The 21175-nt window shown below is 43.4% G+C and overlaps 1 protein-coding gene across 2 annotated transcripts in view; it reads left to right on the top strand.

Annotated features, from left to right (window-relative positions):
* PCSK5 (proprotein convertase subtilisin/kexin type 5) overlaps positions 1-21175 on the top strand; it is a 739798-nt gene that overhangs the window by 216311 nt on the left and 502312 nt on the right. The window lies entirely within an intron of this gene.

Here is a 21175-nt window from a genome sequence, read left to right as displayed (position 1 = left end):
GAAGCCTCTCAGAGCCAGTGTAGCAAGCTTAACAGCATCAATTCTGAACATACAGATATCAGTAACTGTACCTTTAAAAAGGCAGCAATGAATATACAGAACTGCAATATGATTCCTATTGGAAAAGCCAGACAAGTCAGACTCCGATGGATCCACACACAAATTACATGCCACAGAACACAGACCAATCCTCACCGATTACAGAACAAAGGACCAAAATTAGAAAAGAAAACATTGAGAAATCACATTCTCTGTAAGCAGTACAGCACAGGAGAAATAAAAATAAAAAGGGATTATCTACTGTAGGGAACAAAATACAAGATCACTTTCTACCCCAAAATACATACTACAATACTCAGACAATACATACTACAGGAAACTAACTGAGGATCCCACACAGGATTATACAAAGCAGCTGAAAGACCTTATCAGAATATTTCCTAAACAAGTACAGCCACATCTGAAGAAACTCATACCAAACCAGCCTTCTGTGGGCACATTCTACATGCTACCCAAAATCCACAAACTTGGAAACCCTGGCAGACCAATCATATCGGGTATTGGCACACTCATGGAGGAAATATCTGGACTCTCAGAGGGACTTCTGAAACCTCTCATGCACAAAACAAACAGCTTCATACAAGACACCACAGACTTTCTGAATAAATTGAAAAATATCAAGCAATTACCACCGAGTAACCTTCTGGTCACGATGGATGTAGAATCACTATACAGCAACATTCCCCATGCGGACGGCATAGCTGCATGTGAGAAGCTCCTAAAAACATCCACACTGGACCATCAATACTCACCAGAAACTATTACAAAGTTAATCAAATTTATTTTAACTCACAACTATTTCCGCTTTAACAATGATATCTAACTACAAATAATGGGCACTGCAATGGGCACCAGGACAGCACCCCAATATGCCAACCTCTTTATGGTTGAGCTGGAAGAGACATTTCTGAATACATACCAGACCAAACCCCTAAAGTACTACCAGTACATTGATGACATTTTTATGATTTGGACCGAGGGGGAAGAAACTCTGAAACATTTTTACAATTCCTTCAATACATACCATCCTACAATCAGATTCAAAATTGACTACTCCCCAGAAAAAGTCAAATTTTTGGACACCACAATCTCAATCAGCAATGGCTATATACAAACATCCATATACAAGAAACCCACAGACAAATGCAGCTACCTGCACAACTCCAGCTTCCACCCTTCACAAAGAAAAAATCCATTATTTACAGCCAAGCCACAAGATACCACCGTATCTGCTCTGACCCAGGGGACAGAGACAGACACCTCGAAACCCTGACTGCATCCTTCAAACAGAAAGGCTACAACCCCAAAATAATCTCCAAGAATATTGCCTCCTCCCTCAAAACACCCAGGGAAAATCTGCTACAGTACAAAGAAAAAAAAAGCCACAGACAGAATCCCCCTTATAGTGAAATACAACCCAGAGCTGGAAAAATTAAGAAAAATCATAAAAGATCTACAGCCTCTGCTCCAGGAGGATGAATTACTGAAAGAGATATTCCCATCCCCACCAGTGCTGGCCTTCCGATAGCCACCCAACTTAAAACACAAGCTAATTAGAAGTAAGCTCCCAACACAGACTGAAAAAGAAGAGAATGGCACACATCCTTGCAATATATCCAGCTGCAAACTATGCCAAAACATTTCACAGGACCCCACGGTCATTCACAAAGGTAAAATATTCAACATTAAGGAATCTTTCACGTGCTCATCTTCCAATGTGGTATATATCATTCAGTGTAAAAAATACAACGAAGGTTGCTACATTGGAGAAACAAGCCAGATGCTAAAGAAGCGATTTAATTTACATAGACACCATATGAAAAATGCTAGTACCAATCAGGATGTCACCTCTGTGGGGCAGCACTTTACAAAACCAGAACACTGTTCCAGTGATTTCATGGTAAGAATCCTGAAAGGAAACTTTAAAACAATACAGGAACGTAAGACCTTTGAAGTCAGAATGATTAAATATTTTGACACCCACCAGACAGGACTTAACAAAGATCTGGGCTTTCTAGCCCATTATAAACCATAAAATTGTACTGCTTTGTCACCCTCCTATCTCCATGCATATCTCCCTGTCCCTCATCCACCCAACTCTTCCTGTCTCTCACCTATCCACCCCCATCCTGTTAGACTGTCACTGAAATGCTTTGATGTTTCACTTATATATACTGTCATCTACCAACATTTGCTTATTTCCGATCTGACGAAGAAGGGCAACCTTCGAAAGCTAATCAAGAAATGTATTAAGTTATGTCCAATAAAAAAGGTGTCATCTTATTTTCTTTTCCGTGTTTTATTTTGTTTTATTTCTATTGATTACCCCAAAATAAAACTCACAAATAAATTATCTGGATACCCAAGAAAAGTTAAAAACTTGTGGGACAACAGTGAGCTGTATTTTCAAAGCACTTAGACTAACAAAGTTACAAGGCATATTTTCAAAGCACTTAGACTCATAAAGTTACATAGCAACCTATGTGCTTTGAAAATGAGCCCCAGTGACTCCAGACAACTTATTAGTAGAACATAATCATGGAGACATGGTATGGTCGCATTTTCAATATGGTAATACTAGAGCCCAGCTAAGGAACACATTATTTTGATTTAGTCTTCTCTGGACCAATCTTGCTTTCCTTGTACCATCACCATCCAGCTGGATAGGCAGTGCCTTAGAAGGTGGAGGTCAACGGATTTTTTTTTTACATTTATAGCCCTTATTATCCCGAGGAAACTTGGGTTCAATGTTGCTTACATTTGAAAATACAGTGAGACAGAATAATAGGATTCAGTTATATAATGGGAGCAAATAGATGGATATGTCTGAAACATTTAACATACCTAAATCTACACCACCCAAGCTGCAAAGGACTCAAATACAAATCAACCTATTCATCCAGCTTTTCCTATATAAGCACACAACTAAGGAACGCACTACCAAGCACCGTGAAAATAGCAACCAACCACCTAAAATTCCGGAAATTACTAAAAACTTACCTGTTTGAAAAGGCATACCCTAAAGATCCAACTTAAATGCCTTAACCGTACAACACAATGAAGCCAAAGTTTGTACTGGCCACAACTTAACTCTTCCCCCTTACGATTCCCTAACGTGTCTGTAACACATGATCTGTACTCTACTACAACATCACTCTGTATTTGTTCATACTGATATTGGCGATCACCTATACGGTACTATGTAAGCCACATGGAGCCTGCAAATAGGTGGGAAAATGTGGGATACAAATGTCCTTTAATGATACCGTGTTCAGGAATCATAGCCATATGTATAAACATGCACACACCAGAACAGGCATCTGTACTTACATACTGCAAAAGTAAACAACAACTTCTACACAGTACATCCAAAGCTTAATTTTTATTTTCTCATTTCCATCTTCCAAAATTCTAGACAGCAGATGTACAGATCGGCAGGACCCAAAGCAGGCAGAAACAACACAGTTTATACCACCCTTAGGACTCACCTTTGGGTTTAAAAAGCAAAACCATGTGTATGTAAGGACTGGATAAGCAAATTAAAACACAGTTTAAGCAAATGCCCTTAATATGTAATACTTGGTAGCAAAAATAGGAGTGGAGGAGTGGCCTAGTGGTTAGGGTGGTGGACTTTGGTCCTGGGGAACTGAGGGACTGAGTTCAATTCCCACTTCAGGCACAGGCAGCTCCTTGTGACTCTGGGCAAGTCACTTAACCCTCCATTGCCCCATGTAAGCCACATTGAGCCTGCCATGAGTGGGAAAGTGCGGGGTACAAATATATTTAAAAAAAATACATAGCAAGCAGCCTGAGCCAACAGATTTATTTTCCACTGAACATAATTAACTTTGTATGAACTTGGTGGCTAACAGTGTGCTGAACTGGACAATGTTGCCACATTCAGACTAACTCTGGACAGAACTTCTGCATGAAGGAAGCCCTTTCCTCATTATTCAATACCTCTCTGTGAAATAGTAGTAATAAAGAAGGCAAGTGCATTTTTATAATATACCACTGCAATCCACAAAATAAAAGGAGCAAGTTCCTATATGCCATCTTTTTGTTTTGATACAGGCACAGGAAAAAAAGATGTTAAATTATCCCAGGTCTCAACCTAATTAATGTATTTTTTTAATTATACTCTAAATAGTAAGTCTGATTGTTAAGCACCTGATTCTCATAACATGATGTCTGTTTTGGTGGCCCTTTACTAGATGAAAACATCTCTGCACAAATACAAGTGGTCGCTATAACCAGCCCCTACAAATAACACAGTGATTTACAGTTTAGAACTAGTTATTCAATACTTCCCCTGTGTACATCTGCATGCTTCAAAACCGGCACATTTGAAAATATAAATGAGATCAAATAAATAAGTTATCAATAATAAAGGACGACAGTGTGGATAGAGCAGCTCATAGGTTTGCTTGCTTTGTTTCGGGTGAACGGGGATGACCGACAGCTGTGCGGAGGAGAGGGAAAGGGAGACCAACCTAATTGGCTTCAACTTTTTGATGTCTCCTGTTCTGGATCCTTGCACTGCTGTCCTTCTTCAATTTTCTGGTCCGCCGGCAGTGAGGTAAACCGTAAACACACTGTCTTTGGCGGCCCCAGAAGCTCTACCTCTGTTGCAGCATTCCGCTTAGGTGGGACAGGAAATTGTAGCACAGAGAAAGTTTCCGGACTGCCAAAGGCAGTGTCTTTACCTCACTGACCCTGCCAGGGCCTGGAAAATTGAAGGGCAGTGGTGCAGGGAGCAGGAGGGCAGCCAGTAGTGCCTAAAACACAGGCACATGACTGGCCATTGGGGTTGGGGGGCCTGAGGCTGGAAGGGGGGGGGGGTGTCTGAGCCCCCAAGACCTCCCTTAACTATGCCACTGACTGCTGATTGTTGCTGCTGTATGAATAATAACTGAATATTTTCAGCTGGTTTAGTTTAGGACAGTTTAATGGTAAGGCAGAATACCTTCACCCAGCCCTAACACTCAAATTTAATGGATAAGACACACAGGGGGCCCTTTGACCAAATTGTGGTAAAAAGTGGCCCTGGTGCATCCTTACGCAGGTCATTCCTGCGCACTAAGGCCATTTTTTTTTACCACTGGGGTAAAATGGCCGATTTTTCTGTTGTCCCCATTATTTGCCACATCTTATCCTCACCTATTAGGTAAGCAGTAAGAGCTCACGTGCTAAGCACACGCTAATCGGTTAGCATGTGGCAATGCAGCTGTGCTAACCGATTTGTGCAGAACATGCCCACTCTCCATCCCCAGACCCACCCCCAGTGCTAAAAAATAAATTTACTTTTTAGAGCATGGGTTGTGCGCGCACATCCAAAAATAATCACGGGATGCCTCAGTATGCCCCACGGTAAGCCATTTCTTTCCACAGTAGGCACATGTTTAGTGCTTACTGCGGCTTAGTAAAAGGGCTCCATGTACATTTCCAGGCTGATATTTAGTCCACAGCAGTCAGTGATCTTGAAGGAACTAACTGCTGTAGATATTCAGTGCTGGACGTAATCTTGCACCGGAATTGAATATCTAGATCTTGATTGCCACTTGAAGTTATCTGGGCGCTGGCAGGTATTCAGATTGGTGTCAGGACAATTGGCCGGATAAATGTAAGAACTTGGTAGATACTGAAGGATGTAGTTTATTGGAAAACAAAATGACCTAACGTGGGACCGTGTTTCGACTTGGAAAAGCCTGCTTCAGGGGTCATTTGTACACCAAATCTAACAAGTGTTCTTCCATAATAGTACAACACAGAAAACATCCAGGAGAGAATCATGAAAACCTCTCATCAGATGAGGCTGTCTCTGGCAAAAGCGCTTTAAATATCGGCCCTTTAGTAGCTGTCACTAAATCTATTAGTGCAGTTGAATATCTGGCCCAATAAAGTTATCTGTCACATGACAGTTGCAAGATTTTAGTTTTTTTTTCCAACTAAGCTAAAAGTACATTGTGTGACTAAAAATTTTTCTTTGTGATTTACAAAATTTTCAAATTTACAAATAAAATGCTAAGACTTTTCTTGTGTGCCAAGCAGGATTGAGCCAGATACAGAAGTGGGTGATATGGACCACATCTGCCAGAGCTTAGATACTAGTATGAGTTCTGAGTTTATTCGGCCCTTCCCATGTTCTACAGTCTCATCAGCATTGTGTTTTCCACTCTGCGGAATGGAAGAACACCCCTGACTGCAGTTTTTACCTCTGCATTTTCTAACCACATTTTGTCTTTTTTTTTGTTCATTTTTTTCCTTAAAAAAAAAAAAGAATCATGTCAACAGACTCTGTGGGTTATTAGTGCACAGTATGTGAACGAAACCTCCAGAACACACTCCCTTATCCTTTCTGCTTAATGTGTACCTGGGCATCTGCAGTGGCCCAGACGGCTTTCTGTTCTGCATCTTCATATCCCTTTGTTTTCATAGGAATTGTCTTGTTTGACTGCAAAAAAATATCAAGATGAACTGAGCGAGGCACTCGCAGATTACTAACATGAAGACAGAAGATCCTCTGCACAGAGATCAGCTGACTCCACTCTCTGGCTGTCTTCCCTTTTCCTGGACTGTCCACCCACCTCCCTGTACAGTAGCCTGTGAGTTACAGCTGACTAGGAGTAAAATGTAGTGCCACTTCAACAGGGACCGAGCTGCTTGGGGGAAAGGGGAAGGAAAGGGGGGAATTTGGACTTAATATACCGCCTTTCTCTGGTTTTTGCAACTACATTCAAAGTAGTTGACGTAGTATATACAGGTACTTACAGTATTTGTACCTGGGGCAATGGAGGGTTAAGTGACTTGCCCAGAGTCACAAGGAGCTGTAGTGGGAAAATCGAACCCAGTTCCCTAGGATCAAAGTCCGCTGAACTAACTGCTGGGCTACTCCCAGCCCAGAAATCTTAACACATGTTATGGCCTGAAGCAGAACAGTCCAAGCTGGGCCCTCAGCAGTGCAGACTGTACATCACTGTTGCAGCACTGAGGCTTTAGAATGACTTCCTCCTATGTTAGTAGCCAGCTCAGATCCTCTTCACTTCAGAGGAAGGATAGCATGGTATGCACTGAGGCTTCTGGATGACTTCCTTCCTGTGCAGACAGCCAACTCGGGGCCTTTTTCAGTGCAGACTACCAACATCAAATTTTGAACCGAGTCTTCTGTGCAACATCTTTGCTAGTTTATCCATACAGCTCAATGCCGAAGGCCAGGTTATTGCATGGAGAACTTTTTCCACAGTTATTGTGCAGAATGCTTCTGTTTTTACTGGTCATCATACATTTTTTTCTCCGGCACTTTTTCCAATATAGACTCCAAAGAGGAGTTCTAGCCCGAATCCTTTATAGCCTTTTGGATCCTCTTGACCTATATCTTCAGTTCCTTTCTACAAGGCCTTCAGAGCTGTCAGTCATTTGAATCACCCCCATTTTTTCTTACACAGCATGCTTGAGCAGTTTGAAAAATGCTGTTGTAAAAGTGGGCCAAAATTGCAGATTGAATGTCTGAGTGATGCCATTCCAGGTATACCTCTACATCTAAAGAATTTTTTTTCTTAATATTAAAAGAGGATCTTTCCAGCTCATAATCGAAAGTGATCGCCGGCCATTTCCCGACACAAATCGGGAGATGGCCGGCGATCTCGGAAAAGCGGCGAAATCGGTATAATCGAAAGCTGCTTTTTTTTACAGCATCGCTGCTTTCCCGTCGCCTCACCGGCGAAAGTTCAAAGAGGCGTGTCGGCGGCGAAGGCGGGACATGGGCGGGTATGGGCGTGGCTACCAGATAGCCGGCTTTCGCCGATAATGGAAAAAAAAACTGCGTTAAGCAGTATTTCGCCGGGTTTACTTGGTCCTTTTATTTTCACGACCAAGCCTCAAAAAGGTGCCCCAACTCACCAGATGACCACTGGAGGGAATGGGAGATGACCTCCCCATAATCCCCCAGTGGTCACCAACCCCCTCCCATACTAAAAAAATAAAAATAAAAACCTTTTTTTGCCAGCCTGTTTGCCAGCCTCAAATGCCGTACCCACCTCCATGACAGCAGAATGTGTTCTATACCTCTGACAGCCTTTCCCTGGTTGTGATTTGGCTCTCGGGTGAGTGTGACACCTTTTCTGTTAGGTGCACTGCAGAGTCACATCAGCAATGCATTGTGGTGGGTGTAGGGTAGTGGGCTGTACTCCCATGGTGCTTTTCCCCCTGCTAACTGGGTCAGAGTGTGCCCTTTTGTGCTTCTGGTAGTCCATGAGGTAGTGGCCATTTTTGTAAGGCAGTTTTAGATTCCTTTCATGTGTTACCCACATTAGAGAACTTAGTTCTTACCTTGAATGTGGCTGAAAGAGGGCATTGTACACCATTCTACCAGTTCTGACCTACTGCTAATCTCAGTACCAGGGAGACTCTTTGCCAGTGGGGCACAACCTCTGATCTGCAGTTAACTGTGAGTAAACCTGCTTATTCAAATAAAGGACTTTTTCAAAGTGATTAGTCTTCAGGTGTGAACTGCTGTGCCAAGGTTATACAGCAGCAACAAGTCCTAGAGGCCTGCGTGTATGCAGGTCCCTGGAGCACTTTTAGTGGGTACCACAGTGCACTTAAGGCAGGCGGTCCCAGGCCCATCCCCCCTCTACCTGTAACACTTGTGCTGGTAATGGGAGCCCTCCAAAACCCACTGTAACCACATGTAGTTGCCCCCTTCACCCCTAAGAGCTACGGTAGTGTTGTACATTTGTGGGTAGTGGGTTTGGGGGGGGGGGTTGGGGGGGGGGGGCTCAGCACCCAAATTAAGGGAGCTATGCATGTGGGAGGTTTTTCTGAAGTCCACCGCATGTGAGGGGGGCCAGTGCACTACAAATGCTGGCTTCTTCCACGACCAAATGCCTTGGATGTTGCCGGGTTTGAGATGGCCGGCATTTTTTTCCATTATCGCTGAAAAACAAAACCGGCCATCTCAAACCCGGCGACATCCAAGGCATTTAGCTGGGCTAAACCGTATTATCGAACCAAAAGATGGCCGGCCATTTTTTTTGATAATACGGTTCTGGGCAGTTGTAGCGCCGCCGCCAACATGGATCGGTGGCGATCTATTTGGCCGGCGACGTTCGATTATGCCCCTCTTTGCCTCCTAAGGTTTTTCTGTGGAACAAAACAGACCATTGTCGCTGTTCCAATGTGTGGCCATCCATTTTTTTCAACTATGTCCATCTCTTCCGTTCTCTAGTGAGGGTTGATGCAACTGGTGAATAATCCTAGTCAAATCCTACACCTCTTAAGCCATTTAGAGAAGAGAGTCTTCCAAATTCCAATGTTCTCAGCTTGCATTCTTGATCATGAACCTATATTCTCTGAGCTGAAGGAGGGAATGGGCTTAATAGAAATAGATTATATCTATAACAGTTATTATCATAGTTCTCTGGGCCTATTTAACAGTAACATGAGATCCAAATAAATTAGAACTGTTGAAATATGAAAATAAATGTTTAGAATCCATTTCAATTATTAAACTTGGACAGGATTTGCAAAGTAAAAGAAAAACTCTTCAAAGAGATCAGCAAATGGGAAAAAAAGTGGTAAATGCATAATTACAGTTACAGCAGGAACTGTTCATTGATCGAAAACGGACACATGAACAGTTAAGAGGAGGTGAATTGAAACCTAAGGATGAGCAATTGATAGTTGCAGCCTGGGACAGCCGATTTATTGACAAGATGGTTTACAGCAAGCACAGAAAAAAACTGATCCAAGAGGTATCTTTAGACTCCATAAGAAACAGCTGGAAATGGTTACTCATCTCCTAGCTGGCTGCAAAGTTCTGAGGGCAGAACATTTCTATACAGAATAAGGTGGATTGTCTCATCCATTGGAAACCGTGTAAACATTACAGCACTGCTGTACTGGAAAAGCACTGGAATCATGGAGAAAAAAAAATATATGATCACTTGGGGCATTCTCATGCCAACTGATAAAAAGCTATACGCAAGAAAACTGGAAATGGTGGTGAAGGAGAAAAACACAAGAAATGCATCAATAACGGAGGTGTCAGTGCCAAGCGATTATTATGTGAATCATGAGGAGAGAGAGAGAGAAGATCCTCGCGTGCCAAGAAATGCAGTCAAAGTCCATGAAAATGTGGCAGAAAGAGGCAGGAAAACACAGCGTGAACGACCAAATGTAAAAAGCTGATGATCCAAGAATTTCCAAGACAAAAGTTTTATTGTAAAAACAAAACAAAACACATTATGATGTGTTTTTCTGCTACTTTGTGTGTTTTGTGAGAATTGTATAGTTTGTCTCCTTTTTGTCGACTTTGAATGTGACCGAAAAGATATATAAACATTCCTGTCATTTTTGGGTGCCATAGGCTTAACTAAAAAAAAAAAATCTCTATGCCTTGATGGGTTATCTATATGAATTCCAGAAAGCAGCTCTTTGGCACAATGCCAGCAGTATGGCAAGTGTTAGTTGAGCGACTGGGATCATACTCCACATACCCTGACTTGAGACTGAGGTTCATTACTAGCCTGGCATGTGCGAAATGAACCCATTTGGAGACACTGCCCCCTTGAGATGATACTCATATTATTGCTTTTTAGCGCTGATACACATGGGCTTAACATACTGTAATGTTCCACTAACTGTTGCATAAAAGCTTCAGCCCTTCAGCCTTTTCCTTCTCCTCTCGCACACCCGTGCGCTCCCATACACAATACGCTACTACAACTCTTCCTTTACACATTTTAATTTTTTTTTTTTAATTTGCAATGGAAAAACAATTCTGTTACTATTCAACTTGTCACAGTGGTGACAGTAATTCTTTAATGCTAGCTTTATGCTGCTGTGGTTAGACACCAGATCATTTGAGGCGGTTGTGGTACTTAGCTTTGAACAAAGACAAGAATAGAAAGAAAAACTTGCTATGTTAATGCACCACATGCTGCCACATCAGTTAAGTGAAGGTAGACAGAGCAGAAGTTTTTTTGCACGTGGAAGAATGAGGTAAAAAAAAATGCAGATTAGACCGTCTGTGGCATTCAGTGAGGATCTTTTGTTTTCCTTTTTATCTCTATTTTTAAACAGTCTCTACTCCAATGGAGAATATTTTGAGGGGCATTTTCGATATGACGTCCAAAATCCGAATAGGAAAGAAGGTCATTTTCGAAAAAGAAAAACGTCTATCTTTTTTTTCTTCGAAATTACTGGGGACGTTTTGTGATCTGGACTTTTTTTTTTGGTCCATTTTCGGAAAAAAAAAAAGGCCAAATGCAAAACGCACAAAATCAAGCCATTGGGATGTAGGAGGAGCCAGCATTTATAGTAGACTGGTCCCCCTGACATCCCAGGACACCCTAGGGGGCAATAGGGCACCCTAGGGGGCACTGCAGTGGACTTCAGAAACTGCTCCCAGGTACACATCTCACCATTGCTCCCTTACCTTGTGTGCTGAGTCTCCCAAAACCCACTACCCCCATCTGTACAGCACTACCATAGCCCTTACAGGTGATGGGGGCACCTATATGTGGGTACAGTGGGTTTCTGGTGAGTTTTGGAGGGCTCACAGTTTCCTTCACAAGTTTAACAGGTTGGTGGAGGTGTAGGAGCCTGGGTCCACCTTTCTGCAGTGCACTGCTTCCAACACTAGTCTACTCCAGGGACCTGCATGCTGTTCTAATGGACCTGAGTATAACATCTGAGACTGGCATAGAGGTTGGTAAGTAATGTTTTTCATCACATTTATTTGGGGTGGGAGGGGGTTAGTGACCATTGGGGGAATAAGGGGAGGTCCCTCCAGTGGTCATCTGGTTATTTAGGGCACCTGTCTTGTGCCTTATCTAATAAAACTCACCCTCAACGTTCTGAGGACACGGACGTCACTTCTGTATATAAAACACAACCTCAACGTTCTGAGGACACTGACGTAATGAAGGGTTCATGGTGGTGAAGCCACCGAAAGCACCATGTCGCTGGGCCCCGCCCTTGCATCAAACGTGATGACGTCGAGGGCGGAGCAATGGTGTCACACATCGAGGGCGGGCCAATGGCGTCAGTGGCTTCATAAACAAGAAGCTGATGAAGGTGCGTTCACGAGGTGCGGACCTATCGCGTCAGTGGCTTCAGAACGACGAACCGGTGGGTAGGGAGGGAGGGGGTGTTGGGGAGGAAAACCTTGCTAGCGCCCGTTTCATTTGATCCAGAAACGGGCCTTTTTTACTAGTATGTAATAAAAAAGAGGTCTAGCTCAAAACGTCTAAGTGTTAGTCTTGGACGTTTTTGTTTTGTTCCATTATGGCTGAAAAACATCTAAGTCTTAGGAACACCCAATTACGCCCTGAGCACGCCCCTGGCACTCCCCCTTGAGATTTGGACACACTTCTGGCAGACTTCAGAGAAAAAACGTCTAAAAATAGGTTTTGAAAATATTGATTTGGACGTTTTTGTGAGAAAAATGTCCAAATGCAGACTTATGCCACTTTTTTGACGTTTTTCTCTTTCGAAAATGAGCCTGTTTGTCACAGAACATATTTGATTACACACAACGCTTTGATCAGGTTGACAGTACTTCATGATGTATCACAAATATTTTTTTCTCCCAACCTACAATGGCATAGCTAGTATTTGACTGCTGTCAGCAAACTATGGGCTCCTTTTACAGATCTTTGCTGCTGATTAGCAGTGTGCTGAATGGAGAGAAGTCCATTCTATTACCGTGGGCTTCCTCGCATTCAGTGTGCCCTAGTCGGTAGCACAGATTTGTAAAAGGAGCCCTATATTTATACAGTCGCATAAAATGACCTAACACAGTATATCTGAGGTATCTGCTAGTCTATCTAACCCAACGCACATAGGAAAAAGAAAGGATCGTTCAAATATGTTTCACACTGACATTTCTCTTCTGAAACAGACATAGCCACAGGAGGCATTTTTATTAAACCGATGTTCAAACCACTGGGATTCATATGCTGTCTATATTTTAATAATACATTCAAGGCAATTTTGGGCCCTGTTTTAGGATAGTATAAAACTCCTGCAAGGGGTTAATATTGTGTTTTGTCTGTTTTTGGTTTACAATACAATTTATGGCTTTTAGGCAAAAGTTCTGCTATTTGAAAATTTGTTGGCAAATTGCATGTTCTCTACAGTTACAGAGTGCATGGTCATTTTTAAAACAGCTGTCTTAAGCTGCATGGTAACTGAAAAGGAGGTGTTCTTACACAAGCTCAGTGGGGCAAAAATGTTAGCTCTTTACCCAAAGCTTAAAAAAATTGAGAAGTCCAAGTTTTGCATTTGTATCTATCTATCTATCTATCTATCTATCTATCTATCTATCTATCTATCTATCTATCTATCTATCTATCTATCTACTACTACTACTTAGCATTTCTATAGCGCTGCCAGGGTCACGCAGCGGTGTACAAGTTTAAACATGGGGAAGGACAGTCCCTGCTCAAGAGAGCTTACAATCTAAAGGTAACAAACTATGTAGTCAGTGTAGGTATCATGAATGGGGAAGGTGGTTAGGCGCCAAAAGCAAGGGAGAAGAGATGGGCTTTGAGTAAGGACTTGAAAATGGGCAGGGAGGGCGCATGGCGTATGGGCTCGGGAAGTCTGTTCCAGGCATAAGGTGATGCGAGGCAGAAGGGGCGGAGTCTGGAGTTAGCGGTGGTGGAGAAGGGTACAGATAGGAGTGATTTGTCCTGAGAGTGGAGGTTATGGGTGGGAACATACGGGGAGAGGAGGGTAGAGAGGTAATGGGGGGGGGCTGCAGATTGAGTGCACTTGAAGGTCAATAGGAGAAGCTTGAACTGTATACGGTAGCGGATCAGGAGCCAGTGAAGCGACTTGAGGAGAGGGGTGATATGAGAGTATCGGTTCACGCGGTAGATAGGACGTGCGGCGGAATTTTGGACAGATTGAAGGGGGGATAGGTGGCTAAGCGGGAGGCCAGAGAGGAGAAGGTTGCAATAGTCAAGACGAGAGGTAACGAGCGAGTGGACGAGGGTTCGGGTGGTCTGTTCAGAGCAGGGGCGTATCTGAGATTCGGCGGTAGAGGGGGCACATTATAACCCCCCCCCCTACCGCTGCTGCGACGTCAAACTCCGTCCAACTGGAAGGATGCATCATGCAGCTTTAACAGCACGAGGATGAAGATGAAGTTAAAGAAGACCTCGGCTTGGCTGGCGGGGGTTGGGGTCCCCCGCCAGCTGAAGTAATAGTTTAAAAAACCGGCAGGAGCGGACCTCGGGGTAGGTGACGGCGGTAGGCGGGGAAAGGGATGGCGGTAGGCGGGGGAGGGTTAACGGTGGTAGGGGGGTCCAGGGCGAAATCTGCGGGGGCCCAGGCCCCTGTGGCCCCATGCAGATACGCCCCTGGTTCAGAGAGGAATGGGCGAATTTTGCTAATATTATAGAGGAAGAAGCGACAGGTCTTAGCTGTCTGCTGGATATGGGCAGAGAAGGAGAGGGAGGAGTTGAAAATGACTCCGAGATTGCGGGGTGAAGAGACGGGGAGGATGAGGGTGTTGTCAACAGAGACGGAAAGTGGGAGAAGAGGAGAAGAGGGTTTGGGTGGAAAGACAAGGAGCTCAGTCTTTGCCATGTTCAGTTTCAGATGCCGGTTGGACATCCAGGCAGCGATGTCTGAAAGGCAGGCCGAAACTTTGGCCTGGGTTTTGACTGTGATGTCTGTCTATCTATCTATCTATCTATCTATCTATCTATCTATCTATCTATCTATCTATCTGTGTGTGTGTGTGTGTGTGTGTGTGTGTATATATATATATATTCATTTATATTTATTTTACGTTTAGGGTTTTTGTATTTTTTGTGATGTTTTTGTGATAATGTGAGAATGCATTATTGTGAAACAGAGTCTAGCAGGTTGTGGTTGTCTGTCCATCTGCACACTAAGGGGGTAGTTACCAAAGTGTGTTACAGCCATAATATGTATCATTTTGCCCCTCTTGACACATGTTAATGAGCGTTAATATTACCTTAATGCATGTTAACAACATGTTGCATAGTAATGAGATGTAAATCATGCAATTGCATGCAAAACTATACAAATTCAATGACATGGCTTGTTCTTGTCAGCAAAAAGCTGGTGGTATTTCTCTGTCCTGGGAGCATCAGGCTGCAGATCTATGGCCTGATGCTCCTGGGCCATTTATTAAATATGCTGGTGCTTACATTGAGAAGCTGCCCTCCCCTTTCCCACTCTGAATGACATCACCCTACCACGAAGACCTCGCCAAGTATTTCCCCCACCTCAAAGCTAACCCCCATAAGTAGTTCTCCTGGGCTCAAATGAGCCCTCCAAATATTTCTCCCCCATTCGACATACCCCATCCTGTAGAACCTCCCGTTGTATAGTGAAAGCACCCTCACCTTCCATTAGCCCTCCCTCAAAACCTTCATAATTCTTGGTGTCTAGAGGGTTTGGAGCAGGAGCGATCCCCATTCACTCCTGGCCCTTCCAGCACTGGGTTCAAAATGGCGCCAGCGACCCATATCTATATTCTAGCAGTACTACTTCTAGAGGTCAAACTGTTGTACAAAGACCTTTTCCATGTGCTAATTTGCATGGTAACTGTTAAGGTACAGCCACGGTAAGCTCTGCTATGCTGGCATCACAGCACACGCCAATTCATGTAGTAATTGTGTATTGTGGAAATGGGATGAGATGAAAATGAGCACATTATGGGCATGGACTGTATCTTGGAATTTGTGCATGGTAACTTACTGGGCACTGTCACTGCTCCAAAGAACACAGATTCACTCACCACCTCCCATCTGTCATTACCTTTACTGAGGCCTTAATTTGTAGAGAACAAGGAAGTGGAATGGGGGCGGGGCCAGAACTGGAAGTGAACTTGCTCTTACACACAATAATACTTCATTTATAGATTAAAAGGAAGCTGGTATGTACATATACTTGGAAAATTAATATAATTAATTTTAAAAATGTTATTAATATCTCCCACAGTAGTACAAATTTGCAACATCATCAACAAAATCTTGGGCTAATCAGTGTTTTTCTCATCATTTACACATTTTATACCATAGTGTTCTCCTTAGAAATTTTTGCCAGCCAGGTTGCATGAAGAAGTACTGCCTTGCAATGGCAAAAGGAAGCAAGTGTCTATTTTTACTGAAGCACTTGCTTCCTTTTGCCATTGCAGTGCAGAGTAGCTGGGTTGAGGCATAGGAATGCTTACATTTCCAAAGACCTTTGGTCTGACATAGTATAGTTCTTATGAGTTAAATGTAAACATGCTCTGTATCCACAAGAATCCAACCTCTTCCCAGCAAGTAGGATATTTCTCCTTGGAAGTCATCATACAAAACATATTCTGATTCTCATGTCATCTGAGCAACAGCAACATAAATCTATCCACTACCAAGCACACTGAAATACAAAACCTGAAAAAAATTCCAACTCACCATACATGTAGCAAACCCGACATACAACAGTAGCAGTAATTCCTAAGATTCAAATAGCAAGAAATCTACCTATGAATAGGCAACACTACAAATATCACAATGTGCCATACAACACCAATACACCTACTACTGGTCCAACAGAACATGTGGGATTCCTATATATATCTACACAAACTATATGCAAAAAACAAACCGCACCTCGGTTACAGGTAAAACACAACCACATAGGAGCCAGATCTGTGGATCCAGTGGGTGCTGAACACCCCTAATATTGAGAAAGCTCCTTTATTATGTCCAGGTAGGGGTTATTAGTATTCTCTGGCTCCCATATCATTTTGAATGTTGGCACCTATGCATAGACTTTCATCAAATAGAGCTCACCAATTAGAAATAGAAATATGAAAACAAAAATTGAATTGGTAACCCCAAGAAGTCAAAACTCAGCACTCAACGCTAGAAAAATAAAAACAAATTCATTTACTGTTGTATTGAACACAACACAAAGATATCCGCAATCCACATTCCCCAAAACTAGCATATTCCAGTTTGTAAATTCAGAATAAAAACACCTTTTCTCTTATCTTTGTTGTCTGGGCATTTTATTTATCCAGTCATCTTGGTCCCAGTGAGTTTCTCTCTTCTGTTTTCCTGTCTTCTTCCAACTTTCTCTCTTTGTCCTTTCTCTTCGCTCCTCCTGTCTTCTTCTATTATCTCACATAACATATTTATCTTTCCCTTTTAGCTCTTTCCTGCCCCTCTGTCCATTCAAATTTCACCCTTTCTCATCCTCCAGTTCTCCAACTCCTCCTTTTTACTTTTCATATATTTTATCAACTTTCCATCTCCTCCTGTCAGTCCCTAGCTGTCCCATTTCTGATCTCATTCCTTCCCCATTCACCCATTCCCTTCTGTCACTCCCAATTACCACATTTTTACCTTCTGTACTTGCCACTCTCCTCTCACTCATCTCCTTGACAACCCGTCATGGCATCTCCCACCTTAAATTTTTAATCAGCTGACCTCAAATGTTTTTTGTATTGGCTGTTCAGTATTTCCCCATCCTCCACATCTGTAGAGCATCTCAGCATCTCGTCTCTCTCCTTTTCACCCCCATAGTCTTATAGCCAAACTTTTTCCCTCCCCCATTCTAACATTTGTTGTCTGTCATCTCGTTGTCCCCTCTTCATTCCCTAACCCTATAGCGCAGTTTCTCTCCTTTCTAACCAATAGTGTAGCTTCTCCTCCCCCACCCCATAGCCAGCATTCCCCTCTCTATCCCTTTCTTCTCCTTCCTCTCATAGTCAGCATCTTCTCCTCCTCTCTCCATTCCCTCCTCCCTCTCTCCCATTCTTTACCTCTTCCCCAATAGTGAGCATCCCCCATTCTTTCTCACTTATGCTGTTTCTTCCCTCCCCTTGTCCCCATTATATACCCTCTTCTCCCTGGCCATCATTTCTCCTCACTTCTGCACCAGCGGTCCAATATTTCACCTTCTCCACCTCCTCCACCCCACCCATTGGTCCAGGTGTTTGTCTCCCCCCACCCACCTACTAACCACTGGTCTAGCTTTTTTCTTTCTCCCCTCCCCCACCCACCTTTTACTTCTCTTTTATCCACCACCCACCAACCAACCAACCACTGGTCCAGCTTTGCTCCTTCTCCCCACTCCACTCACCATTGGTCCAGCTTTGCTCATTCTCCAGCCCACCCACACTCACCATTGGTACAGGATTTTCCCTTCTCTCTTCCTCTAGCCCCCCCCCCCCCCGACCATTGGTACAGCATTTTCCCTTTTCCCTCTCTCCAGCCCCTCTCACCTCACTTTTCCTTTTCCCTCTCTCCCTCCAGCCCCTCTCCCACCATTGGTACAGCATTTTTCTTTCCCTTCTTCTGGCCCCTTGCCCACCATTGGTACAGCATTTTTCCTTCTTCCCTCCCTCCCTTCCTCTAACCCCCCCCCCCCCCCCCTACCATTGGTCCAGTTTCTCTCCTTCCCACCCTTTTGGTTAGTTTATCTTACATCTGGAATTTTGTAGTTCTCCATTGGCAAGCAGAGTGAATTAGCCACACAAGCTGATAAATCCAAGGCTGGAATAGCACCTTAAGACTCAGAGCATACAAGAAAAATCTCTGAGCATGTGTAGCCTCACCAGCACATAAGAGCTCTGTACTTGTTCTTCAGTCTGTTCATTCTGCTTAGCTGATCGGATGTATGATTAGCTTCCTTTACACCATCTTTTCTCCTTTACCTCCTTCCATGCACCATCAGTCCTGCATTTCTTCTCTCTTTCCCTCCCCGTGTTCAGGCTTCTCTCCTTTTTGCTCCTTCTCTAATGTGCAGTGGCATCCCTCCACCCCCCCCCCCCATACCTTTTCAAAGCTGTTGTCTTGTTTTGGAGGTTGCCAGCAGAGAGCAGTGATTCACAATGCGCTGCTCCTGCCGACATCGGAGTCTTCTGTCTGACTTTCCTGCCTATTAGGAAGCAGGAAGTTACATCAGACAGAAGGTTCCAATGTGCTTGCTGTCAGCAACGTCTAAAACATGAAGACTGCTTTGAAAAGGTGTGGGAGTTGGGAGAGGGAGGGAGGAAGGGATGGCATCCCACATTAGAGAAGGAGCAAAATGGAGAGAAGCCTGACTGGGAGGGGAGGGGTGGGGAGGAAGTCATGGGTGGTGATGTCATTTCCTCAGCCCAAATAAATTATAGAATGCCATTCTGCTCCATTCTGGCACAGATTAAGCCTTACCTTTACTCAACCTTAACTGCAAGGTACAAGTTAACAAAACCAACATTGATCAGCACTGGAGTGCAATACCAAGTATGCTGTATTTTGTTTAAAAAATGCACATCTAAATTGTCATATTCTGACATCTCTCTCTTATTGGATAATGTTAACAAAGGGCACCCCTCCCCCTCCCCCAGGCACTGAGGCTTAGCACTTTACAGATTCAAAACACAAATGAAATTTTGAATAAGTTCACAGATGTCAATCAACTACCTGTTTGAAATAAAATCTGTATGTATGTTTTTGTTTGAAAACAATATGCCATTTAGATCTTAGGAATTCCATCAAGCATTGTGGCATAGAGTCTGCCTGTCTGCACAGGTTGCAGACAGGTGGTTTCTATGCAGCGATGCCAGGTGAAAAAGCTGCATCCCTCTGTAGGGCCACCCTGTTAAACCTTCCATGAATATGCAGCAACCTGTAAGTGTTCCCAGAAAACTGTCAAAGCAGTTGCAACGCTTCTGTACTACCAATGGCATGGCTGCAGATGACTGGTAGTTATAAGGGCTGGAGCAGATATTTCAGCAACCGTATAGTGCAGTTTTCTTCAATGCAAGGCCCGGGGGCCAATGGTGGCCCCTGGAGACCTCTGGGGCAGCCCCCATCTTCATTCTGGGTTTTTTTTTCCCGCTATTTTGTCTTTCTACCCAAGCTCAGGACAAAAAGAGGGAAGTTGATAGTAGGAAGAACCACATGCTTGAACGATAAGGTGTTTCTCATGAGGTAAAGAGAATGCATATAGAAATGCACATCTCCTTGAGAATATCACCAATGAAAAGTTTGAAAACAGGCTGCAAGAGATGGATATCATTGACACACACTGGTCAGCAGTGTTGCGGCCCCTTATAGGAAGATAGCTTTCCTTCAGCTCATTTGTATCCATATTGGCCCTAACTTAAAAATTAGAGAAGGCCACTGTTATAGTGGGTCAGACTGGAGAATGACACGTGGATGAGGACCCACGGTAACTGCAGGGATGGGGATAAGGACAGCCCAAAGAGACAGAGTCTGCAGGGACAGGACGGGGACAGATCCCATAGGGATGGAGCGGGGACGGGGACAGAGCCTGTGGGGACAGGGGCATACTTTCCCCCCATGTCATTTTATACTTTGAAGCCTGTTAATGAACTGGACTGTTATTTATGTTTGAGTGATGCAGACGATGATATTTAGATTTTTTGGATAAAGAAGCAAATGCGCTGGCCATAACTAGTAACATTTGCATGGGGGATCCTGTACATTCTTGCTACCAGCACATCTTCTAAGAAGACATCTTCTATTGCAGGAAGGACTATGGAAGACAGGAGAGCTAGACTGAATCCTGAGATTGTTGATGACTTATTCATCCAATATGTTTTACAGGCTTAAAACACACTTGTTTCTTCACAGAAAGGGTAGAGGGTGGTTCTGAGGGGGGTTATTATAGTTGCTCATTGTATTGCTTTCTATTTGTGATTTATAAACAACAGTTGCACTGAATATTGTTCCTTTTTCTACTTTAATAAAAAGATTTAAATATAAAGTGTTTGAGGCTTCTGCAGATGGGGACAGAACCTGCGGTGACAGAGTGGGGATGGAGACATGGCCCACGGGGACAGAGACATGGCCCATGGGGATGGGTGGAGACGGAGACAGGGCCAGCAGGGACGGGCGGTGATGGAGACAGAACCGCGGGGATGGGGGCAAACTTTGTCCCCATGTCATTCTCTAGGTCAGACATCATTTAGTTATCTAAAAACACTTGCAGTGTCTTTAATTTCTTCATTAAAAAAGATGACTTCTAAAATTTAAAAAGAAACAAAAAAAACATTTCTGTGAGTAGATCATCTCTTTCTAATTGGGTGCAAAGTCCTCGCAAAACGGCAGGAATGTTAGTTAACCTAATT

This window comes from Microcaecilia unicolor, chromosome 2, assembly GCF_901765095.1.
Source record: "Microcaecilia unicolor chromosome 2, aMicUni1.1, whole genome shotgun sequence".
NCBI lineage: Eukaryota > Metazoa > Chordata > Amphibia > Gymnophiona > Siphonopidae > Microcaecilia > Microcaecilia unicolor.
This window is presented reverse-complemented; position numbering and strand designations above follow the sequence as displayed.